Below are 15,648 nucleotides of genomic sequence, written 5' to 3' on the forward strand. Positions count from 1 at the left end.
AAAAAAATGTAAGAGCTGCCGTAGAGAACGTAGAACTTTAATTTATTCATTCTTCTCTTTTATTGTTTATTTGTATTCGTGATTTTTGGAAGATATTTTAGCTATTGGTTTTAAATTTTCATGATTGACACAACTAAATTTATTTTTATGCATTTTGATTGTGTTTTCGAGATAATGTGTAACTAAATTTTATAATTAGGGTTGTGAGAACCATGATGAAGTATCAAAGTAAGCTAATGTAAAAGTGATTCTTGCATGGTGTCACGATCCAAGACTACACCTTCGACGTGGCCGACACTCGAGAATCATTGATCGTCCCCAAGCGAACTCTCATCCTGGCTGACTACAAGCGGAAGACTAACTCAAGCATACATAAGCATCAAATTGAAAGAAACGTTTAAAAACAACTTACTAAATCTCAAAACTTTGTTGAATACACTAAGTATGAATCATAAGTTTAAATAAAACATCTGAAAATTATAAGACTTTCCAAAACTGTCTATCTATGAAACCTCTACTATATATAGATTAGTGTCGGCACAAGACCCACAACTACTCAAAATGATAAGAATACTAACAACTCATAAAACTTGAGTCCTCCGGAAGCAAGGAGACCTCACTCAAAAGATGACGAGGGGATGAAGTGATCTCAACAGACACTTGTTGAGGATCCTAAGAACTTGTATCTGCATCATTAAAAGATGCAGGTCGAATGACATCAGTACATTGAATTACAAATATATAATATAGTTGAATAAATAACTGAATGAAATGACTGCAACGATATAAATATATACTCAATTGAATGTAAAAAAATAAAGAAGTGAAATTATTAAAAATTTACAAAAATACTTGCTCATCTTTGAACTCAACATATTTAGTGATATAATAAAACTACGCTTTTAACTCTATTTGAGAGATTCTCTAACCGACAATCATTACTATGAACTATGTGATGATACAGTGTCTCGCCCACGCTGTCAGATTTGTCTTATACATTGCCGGGTATAGAACACCTCAACTAAGTGGATCCACTAAGCTCTGCATACGGACTAAAAAAATGATCAACAACAACATCAATTGTAGAGTGGAAAAAAGAGAAAGGATTATCAATGGGGGGAAACATTATTATTCCCACATCAATGTCATATTTTTCAATCATATCGGTTGCTTTCTTGTTTAAACTTGCACAACACTTTGGAAATGTTGAGTATAGATCATCTTCGTCATCTGTTTTGGCCATCAAAATCTTTTGATGTCCTAGAGTCTCTTTTTCTGTCATGCATAACTCAAGTGAAAATAAGATGTTAATTGATGAGACTCTCCAAAAAATGTGTTGCTTATTTATACACAAATTCCACTATAATGTAATTAATTTCTTGCCATACTATAAATGAAAACAAATCTCCTCATTATGTTAAATTATAGTAACAAAATAAATTTATGTAGATAGTTAGAAAAAGTAGTCTTGCTCTTACCATAATAATAAAAATTAAATCAAAATTTTCAAATTAAAGAAATTAGTACTCTAATATGGTCAATGACTTTATCAATTAATTGAGGAAAGTAGGTGAGAACAAAATTTGAAATGAAATAATCTACATATCAAAATCTTAAAAAATTCAATATAATAGGAAAATGTTTTAATAAGCTACTATAATTGTACACAACAAAATCTAATACAATTAGAAGAAAAAAATAAATTTTCTAGCCTAAAATTTCTTGAAATTTCATGAGTGAAAGTTACCAAACCCAAAAATAAATCTTAGTTAGTGTCAGGGAACTTTAAAATATTTGAAGACCAAACTATAAAAAATTGGTCAAATTTCATGATCAAATAAATAGCTAAAGGTGAATTTTTTAAAATCTACTCTCAAATTACTTCACTGTTATATGCATTATTATTATCTATAGTTTTAAAATATTATGTATCTTACCACTAATTAACAATTTACTACTTATCTTACACTTAGATACATCTATTTTTACTACCAGATACACAAAAAAAGGGAGAGAGACAAGCGAGATTGGGGAAGGAGGCGAGCGATCGAGATTCATATGTATCCCAAACACATGTGAATCACACTAGATAGATGTTTAAATCATCTTTTTTAAATAACGGCTACCGAGTTAAATTTTTGTTATTAACAATAGTTTTCCACATTCTCTGTGAAATCTATCCTGACTGATAATTGAGTAAATATATTACAAACAATCGTTTATAGTTCTTTTTAAGAATTATATTTGTTGTTTTCACCTTCTCAGTTATTCAAAAGTATTACTAATTATTTATTTATTGATAATTAAAGACTCTGGTAAAATGGTTAGTATTTGATCAATCTTAAATAGTTTACGAATATTCTAACAATAATACTTATAAAATTTAAATTTTAATTATATTTCTAAATCGATCCTGCAAAAAAAAATTTAACTTGAAGAGATTTTTTTTCATTTATAGTATAGCAAGAAACTAATCACAATATAGTAGAATTTTTTGTATAAATAAACAACTTATTTTTTGAGAAGTCTCATCAATTAATATCTCATTTTCACTTGAGTCATGGCAGAAAAAAGGACTCTAGGACGTCAAAAGATTCTGATGGCCAAAATAGAAGATAAAGTTGATCTACACTCAACAGTTTCAAAGCGTTGTGCAAGTTTATACAAGAAAGCTAGGCAAGCGATATGATTGGGAAATATGACATTGATGTGGGAATTAATAATAATATTTCCCCCCATTGATAATCATTTCTCTTTTTTTCACCCTACAATTGATGATGTTGTTGATAGTTTTTTTATTCCATAGTTTCTCTTTCACTTCCCTGCACATATGGACTAAAAAAACGATCAACGAGATCATCAATTGAAGGGTAGAAAAAGGAGAAAGGATTATCAATGGGGGGAAATATTATCATTCCCACATCAATGTCATATTTCCCAATCAAATCGTTTGCTTTCTTGTTTAAACTAGCATAACGCTTTGTAAATGTTGTGTATATATCATCTTCGTCATCTGATTTGGGCATCAAAATCTTTTGATGTCCTAGAGTCTCTTTTTCTGTCATTGCTCAAGTGAAAATGACATTTTAATTGATGAAGCTCTCCAAAAAATGTGTTGCTTATTTATATAAAAAAATCTTCAATATTGTAATTAATATCTTTTCATACTATAAATGAAAACAAATATCCTCATTATGTTAAAACTATAGTAATAAAATAAATTTATGTAGATACTTAGAAAAAGTAGTCTTTCTCTTACCATAATAATAAAAAATAAATCAAAAATTTCAAATTAAAGAAATTAATACTCTAATATGGTCAATGAATTTATCAATTAATTGAGGAAAGTAGGTGAGAACTAGATTTGAATAATCTACAAATCAAAATTTAAAAAAATTCAATATAATAGGAAAATGTTTTAATAAGCTACTATAATTGTAGACGACAAAAGTTAAATAATTAGAAGAAAAAATATTTCTTGCCTAAAATTTCTTGAAATTTCATGAGTGGAAGTTACCAAACCCAAAAATAAATTTTAGTTAGTGTCAGGGAACTTTAAAATAGTTGAAGACCAAAATTTAAAAAATTAGTCAAATTTCATGGTCAAATAAATAGCTAAAGGTTAATTTTTTAAAATCTACTCTCAAATACATCACTGTTATATGCATTATTATTATCTATACTTTTAAAATACTAGAAAGTAATGGCATGTGCCAGCACGGGCCCGACATTATTATGTAATATTCCTTTTTGTTTTGTTAAATTTGTTTTTACATGAAATTGGAGAAAAAATTGATGAATCTATCGGTGTGTTCTGTAAAATGTTAATTTTGTATATTTGATGAGCTAAAATTTTTGCAACATATTTCTTCTAGAAAATAGGTTTTTCTTTTCTTTTGAAATGAGGAAATGATTTCTATAATAAATATCATAACTTGATATCAATTAAAAGTTGGATTACAAGTATGTAGCAAAAGATAACCTTGCAGATTAATCGTTTGTTGATATTTTAAGGAACTAAGTTTTACAAGATAGTTATGTACACTTATTTTACATAATAACAAAATGTGATACATTGTATAGAAAGTTAGTTGAGATGCAGATTGAGTTGTTTTGATCTTTGATCAAAAGATTAAGACCTGATACATATGAGAGAAAAAGAAAAAATATTATTCATAAATTACAACATTGGAAAAAGAATCAAATCACAGTTGCTTGAAATAGGAGGTATGTACATACATGAAAGCAAGTGTACAGTTACTTCAATATAATGACTTAAGAACCAAGTGCAAGGCTGATAAGGCAAGGTAGATAGCTATTGTTTCCGAGGTCGGCCAAAGCAGAGACAAATTCATAAACAGAAATACAAGTAAAGTTGTCGATCGAGTTTATTCTTTAAGTTCACAAAGAAAACACATGCACAAATCTTCTTGTGGTTCATCTAGGAAAATGACCACAGACTGGCACTACTTTGACTTGAAGTTCCTTCATCATTCAGCTCTTTATTGGTAAACTAAGAAGTGATTGAATGTACAGAGAACTATCTCCAAACTACCTCCAATGCATCGATTAATAAATGAAAAGGACAAACGTAGTTGTTTTACACAATTCAAGTAGCTCATATATCATAATACTCTGAAAAATTATATGAGCTCTAAGGCAGTATATTGATCACAATAATCAAACTACTTTCACTGCTAGTAATATAAGTAAATGCAACAAACTATCAACCACAACTACACAAAGGCCAAGATATATATATATATATATATATATATATAAATATGGTCCCAGCAAAATCTATAAAATGGAAGATTTTTTGTACTATAATGGAATAGTCTAATTTTATGACTTCAATTGTGGCTTAAGATTTATAGTCTTTTATCATAGTTTTGTGCTCTTTTAACCGAAGACCTTTTGAGGAATAGATTATAATGCCCAAAGTAAAGACACCCTGCACATATCGAGAATCACTTCAAATGATACATTCAAGAGTTCAAAAAAAAACTTACATTGAACCGCTGTTGAACTATGTCTTGAAAGTGTCAAACACTTTAGCCCGTTTTACCTCTTCTTAAATCTAACTCGAACAACGGAAAAAAATTGTGTGGGACATCCCAACAGCTTAGAATCAATAAGTTTAAAGGAATGATATTGCTACTTATACGCAAGTACACCAATGATAGGCTTATTGTATTGATTAGACTAACTAATAGTGTATATGCAATCGCTTACGGTGCTGACTTGTTTTTATTAAAAATCAACGGCAACATCGAAGACAAATTTGAGGTGAAACAGAGAAGCAAAAAGCATCTCAAATTTCTGAATTCAACAAAGACGCAATTCTTATAGTCCAACCGTACAGATCTAAAACAGAAGAATCAAATTGGGTCTTGATTTTCATTAAAATTTATGAAAAATGGAGAGAAATTTCAAAACCACAACCCAAAAATATAACCGAAAAGCAGAAAAAGATAACAAAAAGCTGCACATTTCTTAATAACACAATATAATCATTTACCTATACAACAACAACACATGCAGGAAAACCAAACAGAAAAACTTGATTTTTTTTGCTTTTCAAAATAAAGAAGAAGAGAGACAGAGCATCAACTCTCATAGAATGTCCTAAATACACATAAGTTTGGCAGCATTGCTACGTGTCTCTTCCAAAGACATGTATGCAACCTTTATTGATGAGTTTGGTAGTGTAAATGACCAAAAGACCCTTATTCTTTTATAAAGATGGCAAAAATCAGTCATCTTGCTGTCTCTTCTATATAAGTAAGTAAAAGTAAAGTAAAGTAAAGTATAATAAAAAGAAATAATTTAAATTAATTTGACGTTTTTCTTAATAAATTAATTATTTAGAGTTTATTTAAGAAAATAATTTTATTAATTATACTTTAAAAATATAAATATGACTATTAATAATCTTATATAGTTATTTAATGATATATATAATATTAAAAAATAATTTGTTTTGAATATAAAAGCTAAATAATAAAATTTTATTAAATTATTTAACTATTTTAAATTTAAACAATTTAATATGTAGAGAATAAAAATGGAAATATATAAAAACTCAATAAAGTTATCATTGTATAGGTGTCAATTGTAAAATTAAATGGATCCCACTATACTCAATGATAGAAGGCATAAAATGTAATTTAGTAGAAAAGTGTAGGGTTTTTTCTTAAGATGTTAAGAATGTCAAAATAATAAGGCTAATAGTACAATTTTTTCTATGCAATACTTATCACTTTGAGAAGTTGGAATGACAAAAATATCCCCACTTGCCAATTGAATGACCAATAAGTAGTCTTTGAAACTCTCTCTTCTAATTTACTAGATATGGGACCCCGTGTCAGCACGGGGCCCAATATATGTTACTGTTTCTGTTTTAATTTATGTGGTACATATGAACTTTGAAGTGAATCAATTTTTTAGTATGTTTTTATATATTTTAAGTTGCTAATTATTTTTATTTAGAGTATGTTTTACGTAAATATATTATAAATCACAATAAATAACAAGTTAATTTTAAAAAAAAAACTTAAAAAAAATTCATTGACTTTTGAAATTTCATTTGTATCACATAAATCAGGACAAAACGAGTAATATATATGAAAATGACATAAAACGTACTATAACTCACAATCATTAGCAACTTAAAATATCTATATATCTATATTTCTCCCAATTTATGTGGTATAGATGAAATTTTGAAAGTTAACAAAAACTTTTTATATGTTTTCAAATATTTTAAGCTATTAATTATTATAATTTATAATACTTTTTACATAAAAAATTTATTTATATAAAGTATAAAAGAAAATTTTTTAAAAAGGAAACATAAATGTTAGCAGGAGTCCAATCTATGTTAATTTCTATGTTTTAATTATTGTAATACCGATTGAATTTGGAGAGCCAACTAAATTTTTTTAATGGATTTTTTTTATAAATTTTAAGTTGTTAATTATTATAATTTATAATATTTTTATTAATTTTAAACCAATATATGTAAATTCTCTGTCTCAATTACATGAGACATATGGAATTTGGAGAGTCAACTAAAATTTTAAAATATGTTAAGTTGTTAATTATTATACCTTATAGTACTATTACGTGATTTTCAAATAAAATATGTAGTTTTTTTTATTTCAATTTATATGTCATTGATATAATTACATATATTGAGTAATGAACAATTAATGTCTAAATTATGTGACACCTTTGAATTTTGGAGTGTAAATCAAATTAGTTATATGATTTTAAAAAAATAAAGCGGTTAATTATTACAATTTATAATACTTTTTATATATTTTTTAAATGATATATATATATATATATATATATATATATTTATGATATTGATATTAGTGTTATATTAAATTAAATTTTATTATTTTTAAATTTATGATCTCAATTGTCAGCCTATGCTACATTATACAATGTTCCAAAGTAGATATCAGATTTACAAAAATGTCGATGTCAGCTAAAGTAATAAAATAACATCTAAGGGCATGAACCTATATATGTATACATAAAGCTGAATATAGACAATATGATGTGGCATCTCTCTATGACCAGTATTTCTATTCATCTTTTTTCTCCTTTTTTTGACATTTTATCTTTGTTTTGTATTTCTTATTTGTATTTAAAAAAAAGTATTTATATCATACCCAATTAATTATGCCCTTTATAACATCCAATACACTAATATAGATTTAAGTAAATAAAAATGGAAGATGAAAAGATAAAAACTATTCATTTTTTCATAACTGTTTATAATTATTTAGCCTATAAAATAAAAAAAATAGTTGACCATTTGTAACAAATAAGAACAAATTTCTTCACTTTGGCTCTTCTTCTTCTGACGATGATGACGATCAATATATGGTATCAACTTTTGTCGTTAAGATGTCCATCAAATTTCTAGGTCATGTGACTTTTTTAACAAAAGAGAAAGAGAGAATATCTCATGATTCTTGTGAAGACATTGATGTAAAGAAAGAGATTATGTAACAAAAAGTTCTTTTCAAAATAAAAGACTTTTTGAAAAAATGTTTATTCCTCCTACAAGGAGAGAAAATTCATTGTGGTTGACAAATTTATAAGAAGGCGGATTAGTGTTTCAAAGGGTAAGAAAAATTATTTGGAGAAAAAATCATTCTATTTATGGAATTCGTATCAAATTAGGAGGAGAACAAGCAAAAATATATTTTGTGATTTGAAAAGAGAGAAAAATTAGATATTATTTCTTTCAACCTCATTATTCTTCTAATTTCTTTCATCTTTTATTTTGTGTTGATTTTTTGTATCTTTAAAGTTTTTTTTTTATTTATCTTTAATTAAAGTTTATATATATTTTCTTAAAAAAGAATTTAAAAAGATGATCATATTTAGTTCCTTTCCTCATCAATGCTATTAATCTCATAATTAGTGTTATTTATATTATTTTTTGAATTACTTTTTTTTCTTTCATTTAATTATTCATTTGAAGAAATTAGTTATTATAACTTTATAAGAATTACACATGTATTTTTACATAATTGATTTGTTATTTTAAAATTTTTTGGATCATTTTTCATCTTAAGGTTTCTATCTATATGTAATAATAAAGCTAAAATAGAAAATGTGGGATGACACCTTCTTAGCAATAGATACTTATTTATTCTTATCAATATTTCTTACATTTTTTGTTATTTTTTCCTTAAAATAATTGTTGCCTCGATTTTTAGTTTTAGTTTTTTTTTTTAGCATTTTCTAATTTTAAAAGACTGAAAAATTTATATGGACAATTTACAAAAAATAAAAAATGAATTATTTAACTCCTATCATCATCAATATTATTATGAATTTGTTTTACTTCTTTTCTTAATCTTCATTTCATCATTAATGTAATTTATATCATTTTCTTATATATATATATATATATATATATATATATATTTGTGACATTTCTTAGAAGTTAGGATTATTATTTATTTAATTTTTTAAAATTCTGAATTCTTTTGTCATACTAAATACAACATGTTTTATTATAATTACATTTAATATATTAATGAATATGTTGTACGAATGAAAAGAAAATTATCATTTCACAAAAACAAAGGTTAAAATATAATTTATTATGATTAAGGAAAGATAAAATTATTATTCCAATATCCATAACCATATATAATACATTAAAAATTAATTGAAAAGCTGTAAATGGAAAAGGAATCACCATTTAAGGAATCATTATTTTTAAATTTTTGAATCATTTCTTCTTCTAAAAGTTTCTATCCATATGTAACAATAAAGTTAAAATAGAAAATGTAGTCACACCATTCTTAGTAATAGATACTTATTTATTTTTATCAATTTTTTCTGACAATTTTGGTTATATTTTTCTTTAAAATAATTATTGCCTCGATTTTTTTTAATTTTTAATTTTAAAAGATTGGAAATTTTATGTTAAAAATTTAAATAATAGAAAAAATGATTTATTTAACTTTTATCATCATCAATACTACTAATTTATTTGACATTTTTCCTTAATCTTCATCTGATCACTAATGTTATTTATATAATTTTCTTAAATCACTTTTTTTTCTTTTTTAACTCTTTTTATATATATAAAGTTGGATATGTAAATGATGATGTGACATTTCTTAGAAGTTAAGATTACTATTTATCTAATTTCTCCAATTTTTGAGTTCTTTTGTCATACTAAATACAATATGTTTTATTATAATTACATTCAATATAGTAAACAACATGTTCTAGGAATTAAAACAAAATTATCATTTCAGAAAAATAAATGTTAAATTATAATTTTATTATGATTAAGGAAAAATAAAGATATTATTTCAATATCCCATAACCACATTCAATACATTAGAAATTAATTGGATATAACTGTAAATGGAAAATGAATCACGATTTAAGGAAAATAAATGTTTGCAATACCATAATAATTAAGGAGAGAGTAAGATATTATTTTAATATCCTAATTCGGAACTTTTAATCTACTACTCAATTAAAAATAAAATGCATTTAATAACATGAAAAAGTTATTAGTTTAATATTTTTTCTCATTGTACTAATTCAATTCAATCAAACTTAATTTTAAAGATAAAATAACAGCTTCATTTTAATTGTTGTCAATATATTTCAAAAAATTATCGTGAAAAGGCTTTTCTTGCACCTTATTTTAATTTTCATATACTATTATTATTTTTTCTGTCATTTTTCAATGAATTTTTATTTCGATTTAAAATTTAATGTTTATTCTTAAAACTCTGATGGTACAAATTAAGGTGGAGTAGAATATAATAAATGATGATTCTTCTACTAAATAAGAAGATATAACGAAATTGAAAGGGTGAAGGTTTTTTTTTTTTAAATGGATAGGAAATTCTATTAAGGTATCATTACGTCATTATTCAATATATTTTTAATATAAATTTCATTTGTTGATGCATTTGTTTAGTACTCCCTCTGTCCCTAATTACTTGTTCACTTTTCCTTTTATAGTTGTCTCTAATTACTTGTCCATTTTGACAAATCAAGAAAAAATTTTTTTTTACCTATTATACCCTCAATTAAATGACTAATTACTTTGAAAATTGCAGAACTTTTCATCTACTTCATAATTAATAGGGGTAAAATGATAAACTCACTATGTCATTAATTGATTTCTTAATAAATGTGTCAATTTAAAAGTGGACAAGTAATTAGGGACAGAGGGAGTATTACAGTGTTATTTGACATTATGAGATATTTCTTAGACATTTAAGGAGAATGGTACACCGGAATATATATTATATATTAAAGGATCAACTTCATGCAATGGAAGAATTTGTTATTAGCAAATATATTTTAACTTATTTGATAAAAAATATATTCTTCCTCATTTAATAGATGTAAAATTTGTGAAGCTTTATTTTTTTCACAATCTTCATATTATTAAAACAAATAATAATATTACGATTAAACAACAGAGTAAATATAAAATTAATCAAAAATATTTAATTTTAATGATCGTGCGAAGTGCGGCCAAGTTCTCTAATTTAAAACAAAAAAGTCAAATTTAAATGGGTCTACTATAGAATTCCTACAAATCCAACTTCAAAAATTATGTTAAAAATGGAAACTAAAAAGTGAAATAAATTTAATTGAGAGTTATCCTTCGTCTGTCCCATTTTATGTGACACTTTTTATTTCTCAAGAATCAAATAGTTTAAGTTTGACCATAAATTTGCGTATGATATCTTCAATTTTTTTAAAATGAAATTTATATATTTGTAAACTACGCAAAAATCAAAACATTATAATTCATAATAATTAATAATTCAAAATATTTTAAAGATGTATGAAAAATTTAAGATGAAAGATAAACTAAAGAGAGTAAAAGGGGAGAATGAAAAGTAGAAAAAAAGAATAGTTCATCTTTTTGGTGGGCCTCAATGTACAATTTCTATAGCTTTTAGTCCAACTCTTTAGTGCAATGTTGGTCCTCCCAAACTCCCATTTCTAAATAGGAGTAAAATTAAAAAAAGAGAGAATTGGAATAGTGAAGACATTGAAAATTGTAGGGAATTATTTGTATCTAAAATATTGAAACACATATAATCCACATGTTGATTCAACAATAAAGTAGGCCAAACATATATAGTACAATTCACAATCCCTTTTGTACAATTTAATAGTGCAGTGTTGGTACGCCTCAACTCTCACTTCTAATAAGTAGTAATATAATATATATATAATATAATATTATGTATCTTACCACTAATTAAGAATTGACTACGTATCTTACACTTAGATATATCTATTTTTACTACCAAATACACAAAAAAAAAGGGAGAGAGACAAGCAAGATTGGGGAAGGAGGCGAGCGATCGAGGTTCATATGTATCACAAACACATGTGAATTACACTAGATAGATGTTTAAATCATCCTTTTTAAATAACGGCTACCGAGTTAAATTTTTGCTATTGACAATATTTTTTCACATTCTATGTGAAATCTATCCTGACTGATAATTGAGTAAATATATTACAAACAATCGTTTATAGTTCTTTTTAAGAATTATATTTGCTGTTATCACCTTTTCACTTTTTAAATTTTTTAATATTTAATTGGAACCACTATTTGATATGCTTATTCAAAAGTATTACTAATTATTTATTTATTGATAATTAAAGACTGGTAATATGGTTAGTATTTGATCAATCTTACTAACAATAATACTTATAAAATTTAAATTTTAATTATATTTCTAAATCGATCATGCCAAAAGAAAATTAACTTATAATGAAGAGATTTTTTTTCATTTATAGTATAGCAAGAAATTAATTACAATATAGTAGAATTTTTTGAATAAATAAACAACACATTTTTTGGAAAGTCTCATCAATTAACATCTCATTTTCACTTGAGTCATGGCAGAAAAAAGGACTCTAGAACGTCAAAAAATTCTGATGGCCAAAATAGAAGACAACGTTGATCTACACTCAACAGTTTCAAAGCGTTGTGCAAGTTCATACAAGAAAGCTAGGCAAGCGATATGATTGGGAAATATGACATTGATGTGGGAATAATAATTTTTTCCCCCATTGATAATCCTTTCTCTTTTTTTCACCCTACAATTGATGCTGCTGTTGATCGTTTTTTTATTCCATAGTTTCTCTTTCATTTCCCTGCGCATATGGACTAAAAAAAGATCAACGACAACATCAATTGAAGGGTGGAAAAAGGAGAAAGGATTATTAATGGGGGGAAATATTATCATTCCCACATCAATGTCGTATTTCCCAATCATATCGCTTGCTTTCTTGTTGAAACTTGCACAACGCTTTGAAAATGTTGAGTTTATATCATCTTCGTCATCTGTTTTGGCCATCAAAATCTTTTGATGTCCTAGAGTCTCTTTTTCTGTCGTTACTCAAGTGAAAATGAAATGTTAATTGACGAGGCTCTCCAAAAAATGTGTTGCTTATTTATATAAATTTTTTTCTGTATTGTAATTTATATCTTGCCATACTATAAATGAAAACAAATCTCCTCATTATGTTAAATTATAGTAACAAAATAAATTTATGTAGATACTTAGAAAAAGTAGTTTTGCTCTTACCATAATAATAAAAAATAAATCAAAATTTTCAAATTAAAGAAATTAATACTCTAATATGGTCAATGACTTTATCAATTAATTGAGGAAAGTAGGTGAGAACTAGATTTGAAATGAAATAATCTACATATCAAAATCTTAAAAAATTCTATATAATTGGAAAATGTTTTAATAAGCTACTATAATTGTAGACGACAAAAGTTAAGATAATTAGAAGAAAAGAAATTTCTTGCCTAAAATTTCTTGAAATTTCATGAGTGGAAGTTATCAAATCCAAAAATAAATCTTAGTGAGTGTCAGGGAGCTTTAAAATATTTGAAGACCAAAATTAGAAAAACTTGTCAAATTTCATGGTCAAATAAATAGCCAAAGGTGAATTTTTAAAATCTACTCTCAAAATACTTCACTGCTATATACGTTATTATTATCTATACTTTCAAAATATTACGTATTTTACTAGTAATTAAGAATTGACTACGTATCTTATACTTAGATACATCTATTTTTACTACCAGATACACAAAAAAAGGGAGAGAGAAAAGCGAGATTTGGGAGAAAGGTGAGCGATATTCATATGTATCCCAAACACATGCGAATCACACTAGATAGATGTTGAAATCCTCTTTTTTAATTAACGGCTTCCGAGTTAAATTTTTGCTATTGACAATATTTTTCTACATTCTCTGTGAAATCTATCCTGACTGATAATTGAGTAAATATATTACAAAACAACCATTTTTATTTCTTTTTAAGAATTATATTTGTTGTTATCACCTTCTTACTTTTTAAATTTTTTAATATTTAATTGAAACCACTGTTTGATATGCTTATTCAAAAGTATTACTAATTATTTATTTATTGATAATTAAAGACTATGGTAAAATGGTGAGTATTTGATCAATCTTAAATGGTTTACGAATATGCTAACAATAATACTTATAAATTTAAATGTAAATTATATTTCTAAATCGATCCTTCAAAATTTTTTAACTTATAATGAAGAGATTTTTTTTCGTTTATAGTATGGCAAGAAATTAATTAAAATATAGTAGAACTTTTTGTATGAATAAGCAACACATTTTTTGGAGAGTCTCATCAATTAACATCTCATTTTCACTTGTGTCATGACAGAAAAAAAGACTCTAGGACGCCAAAAGATTTAGATGGCCAAAATAGAAGACGAAGTTGATCTATACTCAATATTTTCAAAGCGTTGTGCAAGTTTATACAAGAAAGCAAGCGATATGATTGGGAAATATGACATTGATGTGTGAATTTTGTGATACTTTTCATTCTCTTATTTTCCGAGGCTTCTTGGGAATTTATGAGATAGTTGTTTGTCATCTCATCGAACTTTCTTCTCCCTAAATATGATCTTGTTCTATTCTAGAAACAATGTCATTTGAGACTTGTGTTTTTCTTTTGAATCAATTGTAATACTTTAGAGGCTTGTACACGTGACAACCAAGTTTTGGAGGGTTTATTAAGTTGACTTTGTATCCGCGCTTATTAATTTTGAGATTTCAATTTGTCCTACTTCCGCATTTTGGTGATATTTGGGTTTTAGGTTGACTTGTCTTGGTGGGATAAGACGAGTGTCATCACGTCCATTTTTGGGTCGTGACATGATGTGGGAATAATAACATTGCCCCCCTCTAATAATCCTTTCTCTTTTTTCCACCCTACAATTGATGTTGTTGTTGATCGTTTTTTTTAGTCCATATGCACAGGGAAGTGAAACTAGTCGCCTTAACATTGCAAGCACTCAGATCAGAATCAAGGAGAAACAAGTTGAACTTGACAATCTTGAGATCATAGAAGAGACTTTAACTAATTAGACAACAGACGAGACTGACATAGAAGAAATGTGGGAACAAATTAAGAAATTTAATCCAGAGGATTTGAAAAAAACTGAAAGTCGATTAGATGAAGTTGATTTAATACTAAAAAATACTGCTGCTTCTTTTGCACAAGCTCCTCAAGAAAATGCTAATTAAGCATAAAATGGTTCTTGATACATTTGAAGTTTCATGCAATGAAATAATTAAGTTTTTTCAATGTTTTTTTTTTTTTAAGTTTTAGTTTCTATTTTTATTTTAAAGTTGATGGTGTTATTTGAATTTAGTAATGATTTCCATTTGAATTTAGTGAACTCAAAGACTCAAATTTATGAGTTCAATATTAAAATTTTTTATGGTATGTTTTAGATTTTTTAACATATGTCAATGATTGAAATAAAATGTGATTAAATTGAATCTATTTAATGATCCTCTCCTTCGGAAGACCTTAAGGGTGTGTTTGGTATGGAGGAAAATGTTTTTCATGGAAAACAAGTGGATTTTTGACATATTTTCTCATGTTTGATTGGTGAGTAAAAAATATTTTTCGAAAAATATTTTTAAGTGTTTGCTTTATAAATGAAAAATATTTTTGATAAAATATCTTTTATTTTTACTAGAGAGCAGAAAATGATTTTTGAATTGAAATTAAAAATATTATAAACTTAATTGTTTTGGGGGGGGGG

Source organism: Solanum stenotomum, chromosome 7 (assembly GCF_019186545.1).
Source record: "Solanum stenotomum isolate F172 chromosome 7, ASM1918654v1, whole genome shotgun sequence".
NCBI lineage: Eukaryota > Viridiplantae > Streptophyta > Magnoliopsida > Solanales > Solanaceae > Solanum > Solanum stenotomum.